Raw genomic sequence first — 15,330 nt, 5'->3', positions numbered from 1 at the left:
AATAATTAAATAACAAAATATAGTTATAAATATTGAAGTTAAATATTCAAATTTAATATTGGAAGGGGATTTATAATCTTTACAAATTAATATTTAATTTAATTATATATAAATAAAGAAAATGTTACAAAAAAATAATAATAATAAATTTAACATTTGATAATAAATTATTTCAAATTTATACAAATTAAAACTTAACAAAAATTAAAAAAAATATATTTATTACTAAATAAACAATTAATATATGAATACAAAAGTGAATTTAAAAACGCATTAATTTATATCAATTAAATTATATAAAAATAAAGAAAATATAACGAATTATAAATAAAAACGAATAAGTATAATTTATTTAAAATATATACAAATTTGCATTAAATTTAATTTAATTCAGAAAATGTACTTAAGTTGATTTAAAATATATTCTTTAATTAATAATAATTACTAATGACTATTAGTAACTAATACCAGTTCAACATTTTAGTTGGAATTTTCCCTTATAAAAAATGAGAATTAAAAAAAATTTAAATTATTATTGAAAACTTTAAAAATTGCTTAAAAATTTTAAGGTAAATTTTTGTATTATTTTTTTTTAAATTAATAATATTAATTCAACAAATTAAGAAGAAACATTTTTGAAATATTTCTTTTTATAATTTTTACATCAAATCCAGTTAACAATAAAAAGTTGATCAACCATTTGCCCATAATATATCAATATCAATAAATGCCATAAGCATCAGCATTTTAAGCACAACTTTAGCAATTTGTGCCATAGTTCATAATTGGCAACACATTGCGTATACGCAACTTGATTAAAGCGCCGAGAGCGCGTCAGGCATTGAAGGCGCTTTAAGCGGCTGTTGGGAAAATGTGCTGAAATTTCCTTATTGCTGTTGTTATTGCTGCCACTGCCACTGCCACTGCTGCTGCTGCTGCCCCGGCTGCCTATTTATTTATTAATCATAATAATCATTTTGCAGCGCATTTTAAGCGTGAAAAAACATTCAATGCGGCGTATGCCGCAAATCGTTTGGAAAATGTTGAACAGGACACGCCCACACGAAGAGACAATCACGCACCAAAGACACGCTCATTGGCCAGATACAATATCTATATATATACATTTGTAATATATGGAACATGCAAACTGACAGAAAGAGATGCAGAGAGGAAGAGAGGGAGCGGGGGAGCGAGGGAGAGCGAGCAAGCAAACAGATCGCAAACAAAGGAAAATTATTGTAAAATTTTGCTAATCGCGCGTTAAACAATTTGCTTGATTTATGTGAGCCCAAAGATTGGGCCGGGCTAATGGCGTTGCCACAAAACACAATAATAGCAGCAGTAGCAGCAGCAGCAACAACAAATGCCATTAAGGGCAACAACAAGTTGCTTGGATAGATCGAACAAGGCATACCCTGTACAGGCATGGCATATATAAGTAGATCAGTTTGATCAACTTAGTTAAGGCTTTTCAATTTAATTTATTAATAAATTTAAAAAATATTTAGCTAGAAATTTAGCTTTGACTAAGGCTATCCTTATAAAATTGTTACTTATTTATTTATTATTATCATCATTATATATTATTAACATATTATATCATTATTATTATCATTTTATGGGACAAAAAATAAATTGTATAAGACTGTAAGATACTCTATATACATATTCAAAGGAGTGCTGTGAATTGGGTGTATTATTAGATCCAGATACTTATGAGTGGAGCATAGAGAAATGTTGTGCCTGAGTCAAGTACTAAAATCATAGGCAACGAACTATGATTTTTACAATTGAAATCAGCAGAGTTTGGCGAACTACGAAATTCGGATGGTTACGCTAAATGCATGTCCAGATGAAGTTGATCAAAATTTGCTTATGACGAGAGGACTCTGGCAGCCACAACGATTGCTAACAATCAGTCATAAGAGCCATCAAGTTAGCTTAAAAGGCACTCTCTGTCTATTCGAATTATATATATAAAATATTCAATATTAATATATTTTAAAAATATGTGAAAAAGGTTTTTATGCTGCAGACTCTTGCCAAATATTTCTTCTTGAATTTTCATGCAACTCTTACGCTCAAATACAGGGTATAGGAAAGTGCAACGAGCTTCCATTTGTTTATAGTTTTCTCTACATTTAGCAAAATGTGAGACAAACTTGAGCTCAGCGAATTGAATTGATTTGCAAATCTTTTGTGATGCCTTCGCAAATCGAGTTTAAAATGAAAAGTTGCTAATTCTTAGTTTTATAGAACTTCATATTGTGTGTGTCTGTGTGTGCGTGTGGCAATTGAAAGCAATTAGGTTAAAAGAGAAATTTCATTTGACAGCTTTTAAATGCAAAATTTGTTGTCTAATGATTGCGCAATTCCCATTTACCAGCAAAATTTTGCAGCATTCAATCAACGCCGACTCGTTAACTGCTAGTGGATGGATGTTGTTGTTGTTGTTGTTGCTGATGGATGCCAGCTGTTGGTTCCACAAGTTGACCCCACAAATAGCAAGGAAAAGGTACAAACAGCAGCGGCTTCAGCTCCTGTCCATCTCCATCTACTCCGCCTCCTGCTGCTGCTGCTGCTGCTCCTGCTCCACTTGTTTTTGGTGTCCATTTGCACTTTGAGCTCTTCAAAAATTTTGTCATCTGGATGACATGAAATTTGCTTTAACTACGCATTCACATTCACATTCACATGGAGGAGCACCGTGCTCCACCTCTCCAGCTGTCAGATTCCATTCAAGCTGCCGACTCCTCCACCACCTCCTGCTGCTGCTGTCTGTTTCTTTTTCATTTTTCTGCCATGATATTGGAATTTTGTGTTCGAGTGCCGCCAACATTTCGGAAACAATCAAAAAAAAAACTTTTCTTTACAATTTTTTTATCATTTTTTTCTTTCGAATCTGCTGCTTTCGTTGAGCCTTTTCAATTGTGTTAAGCGCAAAATTTAATATGAATTTCATGTTGTGCTCTCGTAACATATCGATTTTTAATTTTTGGTTTTCGGCCACCAGGGGGCGCCACTTGCCTTTGTTGTGGTTGTGCCCGTGAAAAATGCAAGAGTTTGGCATTTAGCCAAGAAATTGGCGGATGTGAGGCGGGACGGGCTAGAGCACGCCTCTACCTAACATCAGTCGACAGCATCTTCAGACTGGCATCGCATTGCCTAGCTGCTGCCTTGGTTCAAGCAGCATTTGCAAATGTTCGTTTTGATTAGGATTATTAAGAATTGCCGGAGAGATTTATCAGCATAAGTGCGGCTTAGGTAGGCCATGCATTTTTTCCATAAGTTGTTGGCGCTGGCAAATGCTGTCAAGGCCTTACCTTGGTTTTTTCTATATTCATATCAAATCTTATTCAAGCATCGTCTTGGCGTCTATATATAGCTTAATCTTCAATTACGAAACTAAAAGCAGCGTAGTAGGTAGCCAGCTCTGGTATTTACTGTATAGTAATCAAGCTGAAACCCAGTTTTCATAAGAATTAACAGAAGAGCAACAGCAGCACCTAACAACAGAGCTATACGAACAGCAAAAGGAGACAGCACAGTTAACATATGAACTTAACATAGCAGAAATTTAACTTGTAGACTTAACAGCATAGCTTAACAGAAGAGCTTAGCAGAAAAACTTAACAGAATATTTAGGCAAAAAAGCTTAACAGAAGCGCTGAACATAAGATGAGGTCGCCAAGGCATGGCCAAGGCATATGCATATCAAGTATTATATATTATAAGATGGCTAGACTAAGGAATACTTTATTTAATAATATTACGTGTCTGTTCCAGCTGATATTATGATATGATATGATATATTGAAGAGATGATTTTATGAATACTGTCGTAAGAAGGGGAGGCAGCAAGAGTGAAGCTTTTATTCCAGAATGAACTTACAATGAGTAAAGTATCGCGTACATTATTTGTAATAGGGTTGTTAGACTGTTAAAATATTTGTAATAGGGTTGTCAGAATATTCTAATAGTGTTGCCAGATTGGCAGAATGCGAATTGTCATTTCACATTTAAGGAGTTGATCTTAAATCTAAATTCTTCAATAAATCACAAATTATGTTTTTAGAGCCATGCGATTCCATTAAAAATATTTAAATAATAAAATTAAGCATTCGTCTCTAATACGTAAATAAGTTTTCATGCAATTGCAGCCAAGTTGATTCCACAAATTTTATTATAAATTTGTTGTCTTTAAGCCAAATCTCCTTAATAGCAAAAGTTAGTTCAGCTTGAGTTGCGGCTCAGTTGCTTTGGCTTAAATTTGGTGTCGGCTTAAAATCTATATTGAAATTCTAAATGCGCATCAGTTCATCTTTAATCCATTGCACAGTTTTCTATATATAAAATATTTTGGCAAAACACAAACGCAACTAAAATTCGTTTTTCATATTTCTTTTATTTTGGTCTTCTGTTTGGCAAATCGAATCAAATTCTTTCCTTTTTGTTGTTGCCTTTATTGCTGTTGTTGTTGCTACTGCTGCTGCTGGTGAATGCCAGGCCAAGCTGACACATTTCCCATTTTGTGATGGATGTGCGCAATAATTTTTGCTATTTATGCAAAAGTCGACTGTTATCAATAGCCCCAAAAGCTCCTGGGACAGGAGAGGGGAGCAGCCCATGGCTCGATTTCTATATATCTTTTATGCGAATGCGGGTCAACATTTAACCTTTACCTTGTGCACACACACACGCGCAGACAGAGGCAGAGATACAAATGCATAGATCAAAATATGTGGCAACACGTGTTGGTTCCGATTCGTTTGACTTGTACTCATACAGACACACACACACACACACGCACACACATGTCGCGTCGTGGGCGTAACATCTATCAGCGGCCATGAACATATATATTTTATGTGTGACTACACTTGGCGAAATTTTAGAGTGCTCAACATTGAAGTGAGAGAGATTTGTTTCTTTAAAATTAGTTTCAAATTTATCATTTAATTTATAATTATTTTTTTTTTATTTTTAAAAATATTAAGAAATTAATAGACAACTTTTCTCCTTACTAAAAAAAATATTCTGAAAATCAAATGACAAAACTTGATATATAAAATAAAAAAATATAAAAAAAAAATATATATATATATATAGAGACAAATAATAAACTTTATTAAAATTATTCTGACACAAAAAAAAATTAATAAAACACCAAAACTAATTTAAATATACTGAAAGCTAATATAACAAAATATTATTGACAAAAAACAAAAGAAAAATTATAAGCTTAACAGAAGTCAAGAAAAGACTATGAAAATACAGAGAACAGTTAGAGAAACAATAAAAGTAGACGAAGTTGAATAACATAGAGCATATTTTAGAAATTAAAAAACAACTTTAAAAATTGTAAAATTCCTTTAAAAGAAATTCTCATGCTAAGCTAAAGTCAAGACTTCTTTTTGACGCAACTTCAACTGCCTGGAAAGCTTGTTCACAAAAGAAAGAAATCATAAAACGAGTCTAAGCAACATTTATGCAACCCACTTTTTCGCTCAGTGCACATCTACATATTTTTTTGTATACATCTACATGGTTATGGCAACACTTATGCAAATTGAAATGCAAATAAGCCTGGCAGGCAACTGCCTGTCTGTCTGTCGTTTTGTAGGCGTGCTTTGGATACAATTCAGCCACGCCCCTACGTCCCTACTACCCTCTCCGCGCCCTTTTATCTCACTCTCTCTAGGCTGGTCTACCACAAAAAGTCAGCGAATTTCGGATTCTTTGTTGATTCTCACGCTTTATTGAATTCATTTAAAAAGCAATTTTTCATTCAGTAACAACAAGAGCAGCTGGCATTATGCCTACATCTGAGAAATATGCGCGCCCCTTTTTTGGGTTTGTTTTGCCTTAGCTCCTTAAAGCAGGCTATGAAAAAATGAAGAAAAATTGTGTATGTGTGTTGACTCCTGCTAACATTCCAATTAGCCTTTTGTCTGGTGTCAATGCAGCACAAATATAAAGTAAAAAACAAAAGCAGGAGGCAGACTGGAACCCTCCGAAAGTAAAGGGCGAGGCATAAAATCAACAGAGTAAAGAAAAGGCAACAATCGAGTGAAAACTGAGCTGCAGTCCCACAATCTCCCTCTCCCACCCTCTCTCTCTCCTATGAAATGCCTTGCAAAACTGTTTGCAGTCGTGTTTGCCTTTTGCTCTGCTGTTGTCCCTTGGCCTTTTGTTTGCGGCCTACCAAAAAGACAATTAAACTCTTGTTAATGGGCGAGCACCAATAAAAACAGAAAAAAGCAAGAGTCCTCTTGGGGGCGTGCCTGACTAGCAAATACTCTGAGCTGTATAGATCACTAAGGTTGCTGCCACTCTATATCTTTTCAAGCTGGAGCTTTTTCTTCCAATAACTTTTTACTTAACAAAATTTGTTATGATATAAACTCAGTTTTTGATACAGAGATGAAAACACGGAAATTGCAAGTGTATAATTAAGATATCCAACGGTTTTTATATGTGACTGAAGCTGACAGAGGTATGTCTAATCAGCTTTTTCATCAGACATAGAAAGTTATATGATTAGTTGCGCCTTGCAACATTGCTTGTGATAAGCTGTAACTTGATATTTTTGAGCATTAAATGACATGACATATCATAATACATATTACATAATATGACGTTATACTGAAAGCTGTTGCAATAGTATTAGTGCAAGTCCGTATAGAGTTGTTGTAAAAATATTATTCGAGTGAGTTTGCGTCTTCTGTTTTCTTGCTTGTGTCCGCCAATGCTCACTACTAGAGAAAGAGAGACAAAGATAGCTGTTGGCGCACGCATTACCGATTGTTGTTGAGTGAGAGCGAGATAGCTGCTAAGGCTCTTTGGGCTAGGTCGTTCTGATTGTCAATGGACGAATAGCAAGCGACTAGAAAAGCTCATTCGCTAAAATCATACAGACAGACTTACGCTAGACTTTGACTAGAGTAACTCAGATCAGATTCTAGTTCAGATAAAGAATATGCCTTAAATATACATTACACAGCAGATAGGCAGATAGACTAGATGATAATTATATCAATTCAGCTCGAAATTCAGCATAGATCAGTAGGCTTCAACGCCTCCATCTTCCACCTGTTACATACACCTGCTCAAAAACAATATACTCGCCTTAGCCATTTTCAATGAGGTCTGACCTCACACAAAATACAAATAAAAAATAAACAATACATAAATTGCACACTCAGAGCTGTTCAACAGGCAATAACATAAAGTGCTTATATATACATAGATATATATATATAATATATATTGTATATGTATATTTGGTGAGCTTATACATAGTTATGAATCATAAATCACTTGAGCAGCTCACATATTAAATATTTGAGCTACATAAAGAAAACATGGAAATAAATATCTTCAGGCAGCTTATGTCATTTATATATATATCTACATCAATTTATATAAAATATATTTTCTCTACTTTTTTCCGTCTCTTTAAATTGAGCAAATTTAGTGAAATAAGAATTACAAATCAGCTTAAGAGCTTGCATAATATTTATTTTCTTTTAAAATTGATTTTATTTCTATTGAAAATATATGAAAATTATTAAATTTATTCATGCAAAAAACAAACCAAAATTGTCTTAGTTACGTTGAAGCTTTTTAAATTTAAAGCAATAAAGCAGTTTAGTTTAAATTTGTTTTTTATGTAAATAATAAAATATGTCTAAAGAAATATCAAAAATATTTATTTTATATATCTAATCAATTTATATGCAGTTTGTATTTGCTATACTTCATTTTTACATATTTTTAAAAATAATTATGCAAGAAGTAAATTCATTTTCTTAAAAACAATTGAAGCTGTGGAAGGACAAAGCTTAGCTTCAGTATGTATATATAATATATATAAATGGCAGCAACTCTAAGATTCTCTCGCTTTAGGATATGGTATTTCAATCTGTTTTTATATATATATGCATATATGTTTACGATCTATGCCAGCTGCCTTGACATCTCCACAATCTCGATAGAAAGCTTCTCTAGACTGCCCTGCAGGCGCAACTGACTGGGATGGCGATAAGTTGATAGATGGAACCCCTTTCAGCTCTAGCTAAGAGTTGCCAGCGTGCTTGATGCTGCTGTTTCAATTGCAGTGGCCGTTGCAGCTGTTGTTGCTGTTGCTGTGGCAGTTGTTGTTCCAGTTGCTGTCTGCTTGCTATGCTGCATGACCACGCGTAAATTAATTTCAGCCACTAAGCTTAATTTAAAGTTAGCTTAAGTCAGCACACCGCACACACGCGCTTTGCCACTACAGCAGCCATAACAACTGACCTTCTATGCAAATACGCAACAAAAACAAGTGCCGCAGGGCTGGCAGCCCAGCCCGACCTCATGTGGAGTTCATAAAGTTTCACGAACGACCGCAAAAGGCAACAGCAGCAACAGCAGCAGCGGGAGTGAAGGCGACGGCGACGCCGGAAGTTGTCCGCTGTACGAAGTGCGACTTGTCAACGTGTACTTCCGGCCGCCATCCTTTGCCGCAACACAGACGCAGCCACACAGAAGGCGAGGCACAGAGAGGACGCCAACAGGAAGCAGCTGGCTCCACCTCAACCTCAACCAGGAACCCTACCGCCCGCTCGCCTGTCACACTGCCTGCTCCACTTTATGAATTATTCAGTTGTATTTTTGCAACTGCACTTTATGTCGGGCACATGCTTCGCTTATGCATTATGAGCCGCCTGCACTTCACAGCAAATCAAAGCACGCACAGGACCTCGCTCAGAGCGAGGCTACTCCAGGACGAAGTCTGTTTCTATTAATTTAGACTGCATATTGGAGTATTTAATGAGCACATATTGATGTTTACTTAAAGCTTGCTGAAGACGAAGGCGCTTGAAACGATGCAACTCAGGGCAATACCAAGAAATGCCACTTAATATATGGAATATTTTTTTAGAGTTACACAAGTTGGAATTATAATAAAGCAAAAAATTTAATTCTTAGTATCCATGAAATTAACTCTATTAAATCGACAATCAAATGACATTTATGTTCAACTGTAATCTTTGGCTATATAAATATTAAAATTATTTTAAAATATTTATTTTAACAGTCATCAGAATCATGAGCAAGCTTACATGGAACAATGACTCCGCCAGTCCATAAAGCACAGCACAAATTTACTGCGAATGAATATATTAGTGGCTCCTCTTTTCAAATGCAACAAATTTGCTAGTTTCCATATTTATTCAACCAAATATGGGCCTCAATATTGCGCCAATTGACCAAAGTCCATGAGAGAAACAGAGCCCTAATTTTGATATACTTTTTCAATAATTTGCAGGCGTTGCTCTAGAAATCTATTTGTAATGAACTGTTGAGCTCTACTCTATAGAAATCAGCTTTCAGTCGTTAAATGGATTGTCAAGTAAAGCCTGCTCAAAGTTGTAAGACTCTAAAATAAACAGTCTTTATATATGTAGATATGTGTAAAGTGTCTAAAGGCAGATGGACGAAGGCTGCGGGTAGCTGCTAGTCAGGCATTCCCCATGACAACTTTTCTTTATTTGTTGTTTTGATCACTTGCTGCACAAGTGATTGTAGCATATAGAAAATCAGTTTGTGTATCATGCGATCTTTCTGTATATTATGAAGAAACATATGTTGCTATAATATTTATATATAAATATTACTAACAGTTGGTATAGGTATCTATCTATCTAGCAAACTTCTAGTTGCAGCACACTTTGATTGCTTTCTTTACAGAGCTATTTTTGGTAAGACTATCTATTAATGGATGCTAGAAAATTAGCAATTCTAGGGCTAGCTAATCACTAATTGCGCACTATCACTAACTTCGTCTCCTCTTCCAATTTACCCCGAAAACATCAGCAGCATTGAAATTTGCCCTCAAATTTTTCAGCATTTGCAAATTTTCAGCACGACGGGGCTGCTTGACAAACTAATGAATTGTTTATATAAATTTTGTTAATTACTTTATCAAATTAGCTCAAGTTCGTGCCTCAATGGATGCCTCATACTGTGCCACAAGCAATTGTTGTTGTTGTAAATGCAAAATTACGCATACGCCGCGTGCTGCATTTGATGCCAACGCAAATTTGATGTTTATTTGCTTCACTCGCTGTTGTTGTTTATTCATTGTTGTTATTGTTTATAAATTGATGTTTCTGTTGTTGTTGTTGTTGTTGTTATTATTGCTGTTGTTTTAGCCGGCAGCCAGTTTGACAACATTTGTGTTTCTGTTCTGCTGGCGTCTTTGTTGTCGTTGCTGTTGCTGTTGCTGTTATGTTTTAGCGTAAGTGATTTTGAAACACCTGCTTAACATGTTGCAAGACAGCGCCAGCTCCACAGGCACACACCTACACCTACCCACACACCTATGCTGTGCCTGCTCAGTTCAAGCTTTTGTGTCGACATTTATTAAGCTTGTTGTTGCTGCTGCTGCTGTTGCTGCTGCTGCTGTTTGCGGTTGCCGCAACACACAGTTTAGCTAACTTTGAAGCACACACAGCAATACAGCTCGAGGAGCTGTGGAAAGCAGCAGCAGCAGCAGCAGCAACAGCAGGACATGGCAGCCTTGAAAGGAAGCCATTAACAGTCTTTTGGGAGCTGCTTCTTCTCTTGTTAGCTGCTGCTTTATATACCCTGTATAGGGCTGATGTGGGGTATACTAGAATGTAGTTTGGCAAAAATATCGAGAAGAGAGAGAGAGGAGCAGAGAGATGGAGAGAGAGGGATAGAGAGAGGGGTCAGAGAGAGAAAGACAGATGAAGTAAATTATGAAGATATATAACGATAGATAATGAGAGAGAAACAGAGAGAGAGGGAGACAGAGAAAGAAAGAGAGAGAGAGGGGGAGACAGAGAGAGAGATAGAATGCAGACTTCAGATTATATTTAGATATTCCAACTAGATCAAACAATAACAGCTGTCGTCAACAAACTATGAATTTATATAAAATATTTAAGCCAATTATCGATAAATATCGATTGCTAGAGTAAGCCATTTCGTATATATTTTCAAGTTTTCCACCAAAGAGTAGTAGTTACATCTATCTGACGTTAACTTCTCTCAGAGACTGTTAGAGCTACGTCGTATCAACTTTCTATCAATCACCAATCAATCAAAGTCGTTTACAGGGTATCTCTGAGTCGTCGCTTCTTGCTTGTGGCACTGATAGCCATTGTCTGCTCTGCTCTGTCGCTGCTGTTTGACAGTTGTCTCGCCTGTCGCCTCTATCTCACCTGTCGCCTCTTTTACCTGGCGCCTCTCTCTCTCTCTTTCTCTTTCTCTTTCTCTCTCTCTCTCTCTCTCTCTCTCTGTCACTCTCTTACTCTTTGCTGCTGGCCATAAACTTTCTTCTTGTCGCTTGTGCAACTAACATAAATTTTATGTAATAATTTTTCTAATCATAAAATGAATACGCGCACACACACATACACACGCACACACACACGCACACACACACACACACCTACCTCTGTTTCTATATCATTTTTAAATACATTTTTAAATGCTGCAAAAAAGAAAAGGAAAATGCAGAGAAAATGTGGCGCGTGCTTCTTGCTGCCTGTTTGGTTGCCTTTGTTGTTGTTGTTGTTGTTGTTGCTGCTGCTTGTCATTCACCGTTAAAATCAATTTACGACAAAATAAACACACGCACAGCGCGCCACGCCCATACTGGCAGGCAGCCGCCCACTTTGAATGTTTACACTGCTGCCGCCGCTGCTGCTGCTTTGTTTGTTTCCTGTATCGTCCTGACGTCGACAGCGGGCAGCGAACAGTCGCTGTCAACGTCTGCCGCTGTCACCTTTAATGTAGAAATATTTTTGCTTCTTTTTTTTTGTGTTCTTCAGCACAGAACATTGACAGACAATGAGCAGCAGGCGTTGCCAGCAACACACACACACACACACACACACAGTTGTACACCTGCATACACACACACAGAGACGCAGAGATTGAAGCACACAAAATACCCGCACGAAATTTCACTCTCGCTTATCAAAATTGGCTTAAGGACCTACACAAAAAAAAGGAAAACTCATTTACAATGCGAGGGTGTGTGTGTGTGTGTGTGTGTGTGTGTATTTAGCTGTAACTGAGCTTAAAGCCAAACTAGCTTAAAGGCCAAGCATTTGGATGGAGTCAAGCTCATTAAGCGAAGCGAATGCCAAAACTAAATGCAGCCAAATGCGGGCAGATATCAGAGCAGCAGATAGAGGAGGCATGGCAGGAGGCAGGGAGAGGGGGAGCGAGTAACGGGAGAGTGGAGAGAGTGCTCATTAAAATGCAGCACGCAAAATTTGATAGCAACAACAACAACAACAGCAGCAGCAGCAACTCGTTTGATAATGATATAATGCAGCAACAGCAGCAGCAAAAATAGAAAAAAGGTGGAAGAAAAGCAGCTGAAAGGCAAAAAAAATTAATTTTAAACTGTAAATTTAATTGAGCGAAGCGCAGCGCTTTGTGCGTCAATTGCTTTAATTGAGGCAAGCAATGAAAACTTAGAAAAGCTAAGGAAAAATGTCGAAAAAAGAAAAATGTTGAAAGAAAATAGAAAAAGAAATGGGGTATACTAGAATAGAGCTTGGCGAAAGCAGAGATATCAGAGAGAGAGAGAGAAGGAGTGATTGACAGACAGAGCGCGAGAGAGACTGTTAGAGCTACAAACTGGAAGTTTTTGACAATTGAAGGAGAGTTCCTTAAGTGTCAAGCTATTTCAAGTATAATGTATATAGTATATTGAGTATCGAATATCGTATATAGTATATTGTATATACATATATAGTATATTGTATGTGTATCGTATATGGTATATCGTATATCGTATATCGTATATCGTATATCGTATATCGTATATCGTATATCGTATATCGTATATCGTATATCGTATATCGTATATCGTATATCGTATATCGTATATCGTATATCGTATATCGTATATCGTATATCGTATCGTATATCGTATCGTATATCGTATATCGTATATCGTATATCGTATATCGTATATCGTATATCGTATATCGTATATCGTATATCGTATATCGTATATCGTATATCGTATATCGTATATCGTATATCGTATATCGTATATCGTATATCGTATATCGTATATCGTATATCGTATATCGTATATCGTATATCGTATATCGTATATCGTATATCGTATATCGTATATCGTATATCGTATATCGTATATCGTATATCGTATATCGTATATCGTTATCGTATATCGTATATCGCATATCGTATATCGTATATCGTATATAGTATATCGTATATCGTATATCGTATATCGTATATCGTATATCGTATATCGTATATCGTATATCGTATATCGTTTATCGTATATCGTATATCGCATATCGTATATCGTATATCGTATATCGTATATCGTATATCGTATATCGTATATCGTATATCGTATATCGTATATCGTATATCGTATATCGTATATCGTATATCGTATATGATCTTTTATCGTATGCCGCATATAGTATATAATATATCTTTTATCGTATGTCGCATATCGTATATAGGATATCTTTTTATCGTATGGCGTATATCGTATACATCATATATCTGGAATTCTTAAAGCCTTTCATAAGAATTGTTGTTGCAAAAATGAACATTCAATGTGAACATCACTTCAAATTGAGCATAAAGTCATTTTGCAACACTGTCCAAGGTATGCCAGCCAGTGTTGAAAGTGCTGTTAAGCATGTAAGCAATACAGAATCTATTCAGTGCTTCTATACCTTTAACAAAGGACTTAAATTTGTCTGCAGCCATGGCAAAAGAGCTTCAACTCATTTTGCAACACTGGGAAAATGTGTTGAAAGCGTCGACAGAGTAGAATTTCTGACGCTTAATTAAAAATTCAACGCAAAATCAACAGCAAAAATCTGTTAACTGTTAAATGTAAGCTGTTACCAATCAGCGAAACAGTGGAACGGAGAGGGAGAGGGGGAGAGTGAAGGGAGAGACAGGCAGAGGTAGTCAACTCAAATAGCCGCAGGTGCAAATATGTTGAGAACTGGTTGAGTTACAACAAAAACAGCAGCAACAGCAGCAAGACGAGCTGAAGCAAAGGGAAATAAATACAGGCTGGCACAAACAGTGATGATGATGAGGATGCCACAACAAGGGGGCGCTAAACAGTAGGCCATGGGCACTGGGGTAGGCGTGGCAGCAGCTGCTGTTGCCGAGTGGCAGACATTATTGCTCCCGCGAGCATTGTGCAAAGGCAAATAGTTTTGGCAGACGATTGCCCCACAAGGCATCAAGACGGCCACTTTTGGCTGCCAAGGGTTAACGGCTGACACGCCCACTCCCACTCCCACTCCCACTCTCTCTCTCTCTGTGTTGATGGCGATGATGATTAGAAAACTGCGCAAAGGCCTCCAAGGAGCCAGCCACCAGCCGGTTTTCTGTCCATTGCCTTAATTACGTGCAGATAAGAAACGCAAATATGAAATGCCCGACGTTCCCCAACCGCCCACAGCCACGCCCCCAGCCCTTGTTATACTTGGCGCAACAGCTGCGTCACTAAACGCCCAGCGCATAAACATAAAAAGTCTATGAAACTGTCATAAAGCAGGCAATAGAACTGAACGACCAAACTCGTCGCTTGACACACGCCCCCGACGGCTCCCTCCTCTTCCCGCTCTCTCTCTCGTTCCCTGGGGAGCCTTGACGCTTGGGCAGAAACTCATTTGTAAGGCGAAAGCCATAAAAAAATTGGTCAAGAGAAATTAGACGAACTTCGGCTTCAACTGTTGTCCAGGCGCGCACTTTAAAACGGTTCAAGTGAACCGGAACCGGTACCGGGCACCGGGCACCGGGCACCGGCAAACGTTAACTGAGAGCTGGCAACTAGTGAGCATGGCACGCATTATCACAGTGAAGATTGACTGAAGAAAATAGAAGAATATATTATGTAAAATAAAATAAAATTATTTATAGTATTCATGCGCCTTAAGGTACCTTTCTAGTGGCTGCAAAGACTTATGCGTATCTTAGCAATTAGCTTACCAAACTATAGATGCTTGTACCCTAAAGTACCTTAATGTTCATTTGGGTACATTACAATACCATCAGCCTTTCCACACTTTTTTAAATTTCATAAAACCATAATGTACCACAATGTACCACAATGTACCACAATGTACCACAATGTACCACAATGTACCACAATGTACCACAATGTACCAAAATGTACCAAAATGTACCACAATGTACCAAAATGTACCAAAATGTACCAAAATGTACCAAAATGTACCAAAATGTACCAAAATGTACCAAAATGTACCAAAATGTACCAAAATGTACC

General features: G+C 36.8%; 1 protein-coding gene across 3 annotated transcripts in view; it reads left to right on the top strand.

Annotated features, from left to right (window-relative positions):
- LOC111602152 (hemicentin-1) overlaps nt 1–15,330 on the top strand; it is a 138,790-nt gene that overhangs the window by 69,423 nt on the left and 54,037 nt on the right. The gene's annotated exons all lie outside the window — the stretch shown is intronic.

This window comes from Drosophila hydei, unplaced genomic scaffold, assembly GCF_003285905.1.
Source record: "Drosophila hydei strain 15085-1641.00,03,60 unplaced genomic scaffold, DhydRS2 tig00000172-arrow-pilon, whole genome shotgun sequence".
Taxonomy (NCBI): domain Eukaryota; kingdom Metazoa; phylum Arthropoda; class Insecta; order Diptera; family Drosophilidae; genus Drosophila; species Drosophila hydei.
The sequence above is the reverse complement of the archived record's forward strand: the minus strand, read 5'-3'. Positions and strand labels throughout refer to the sequence as shown.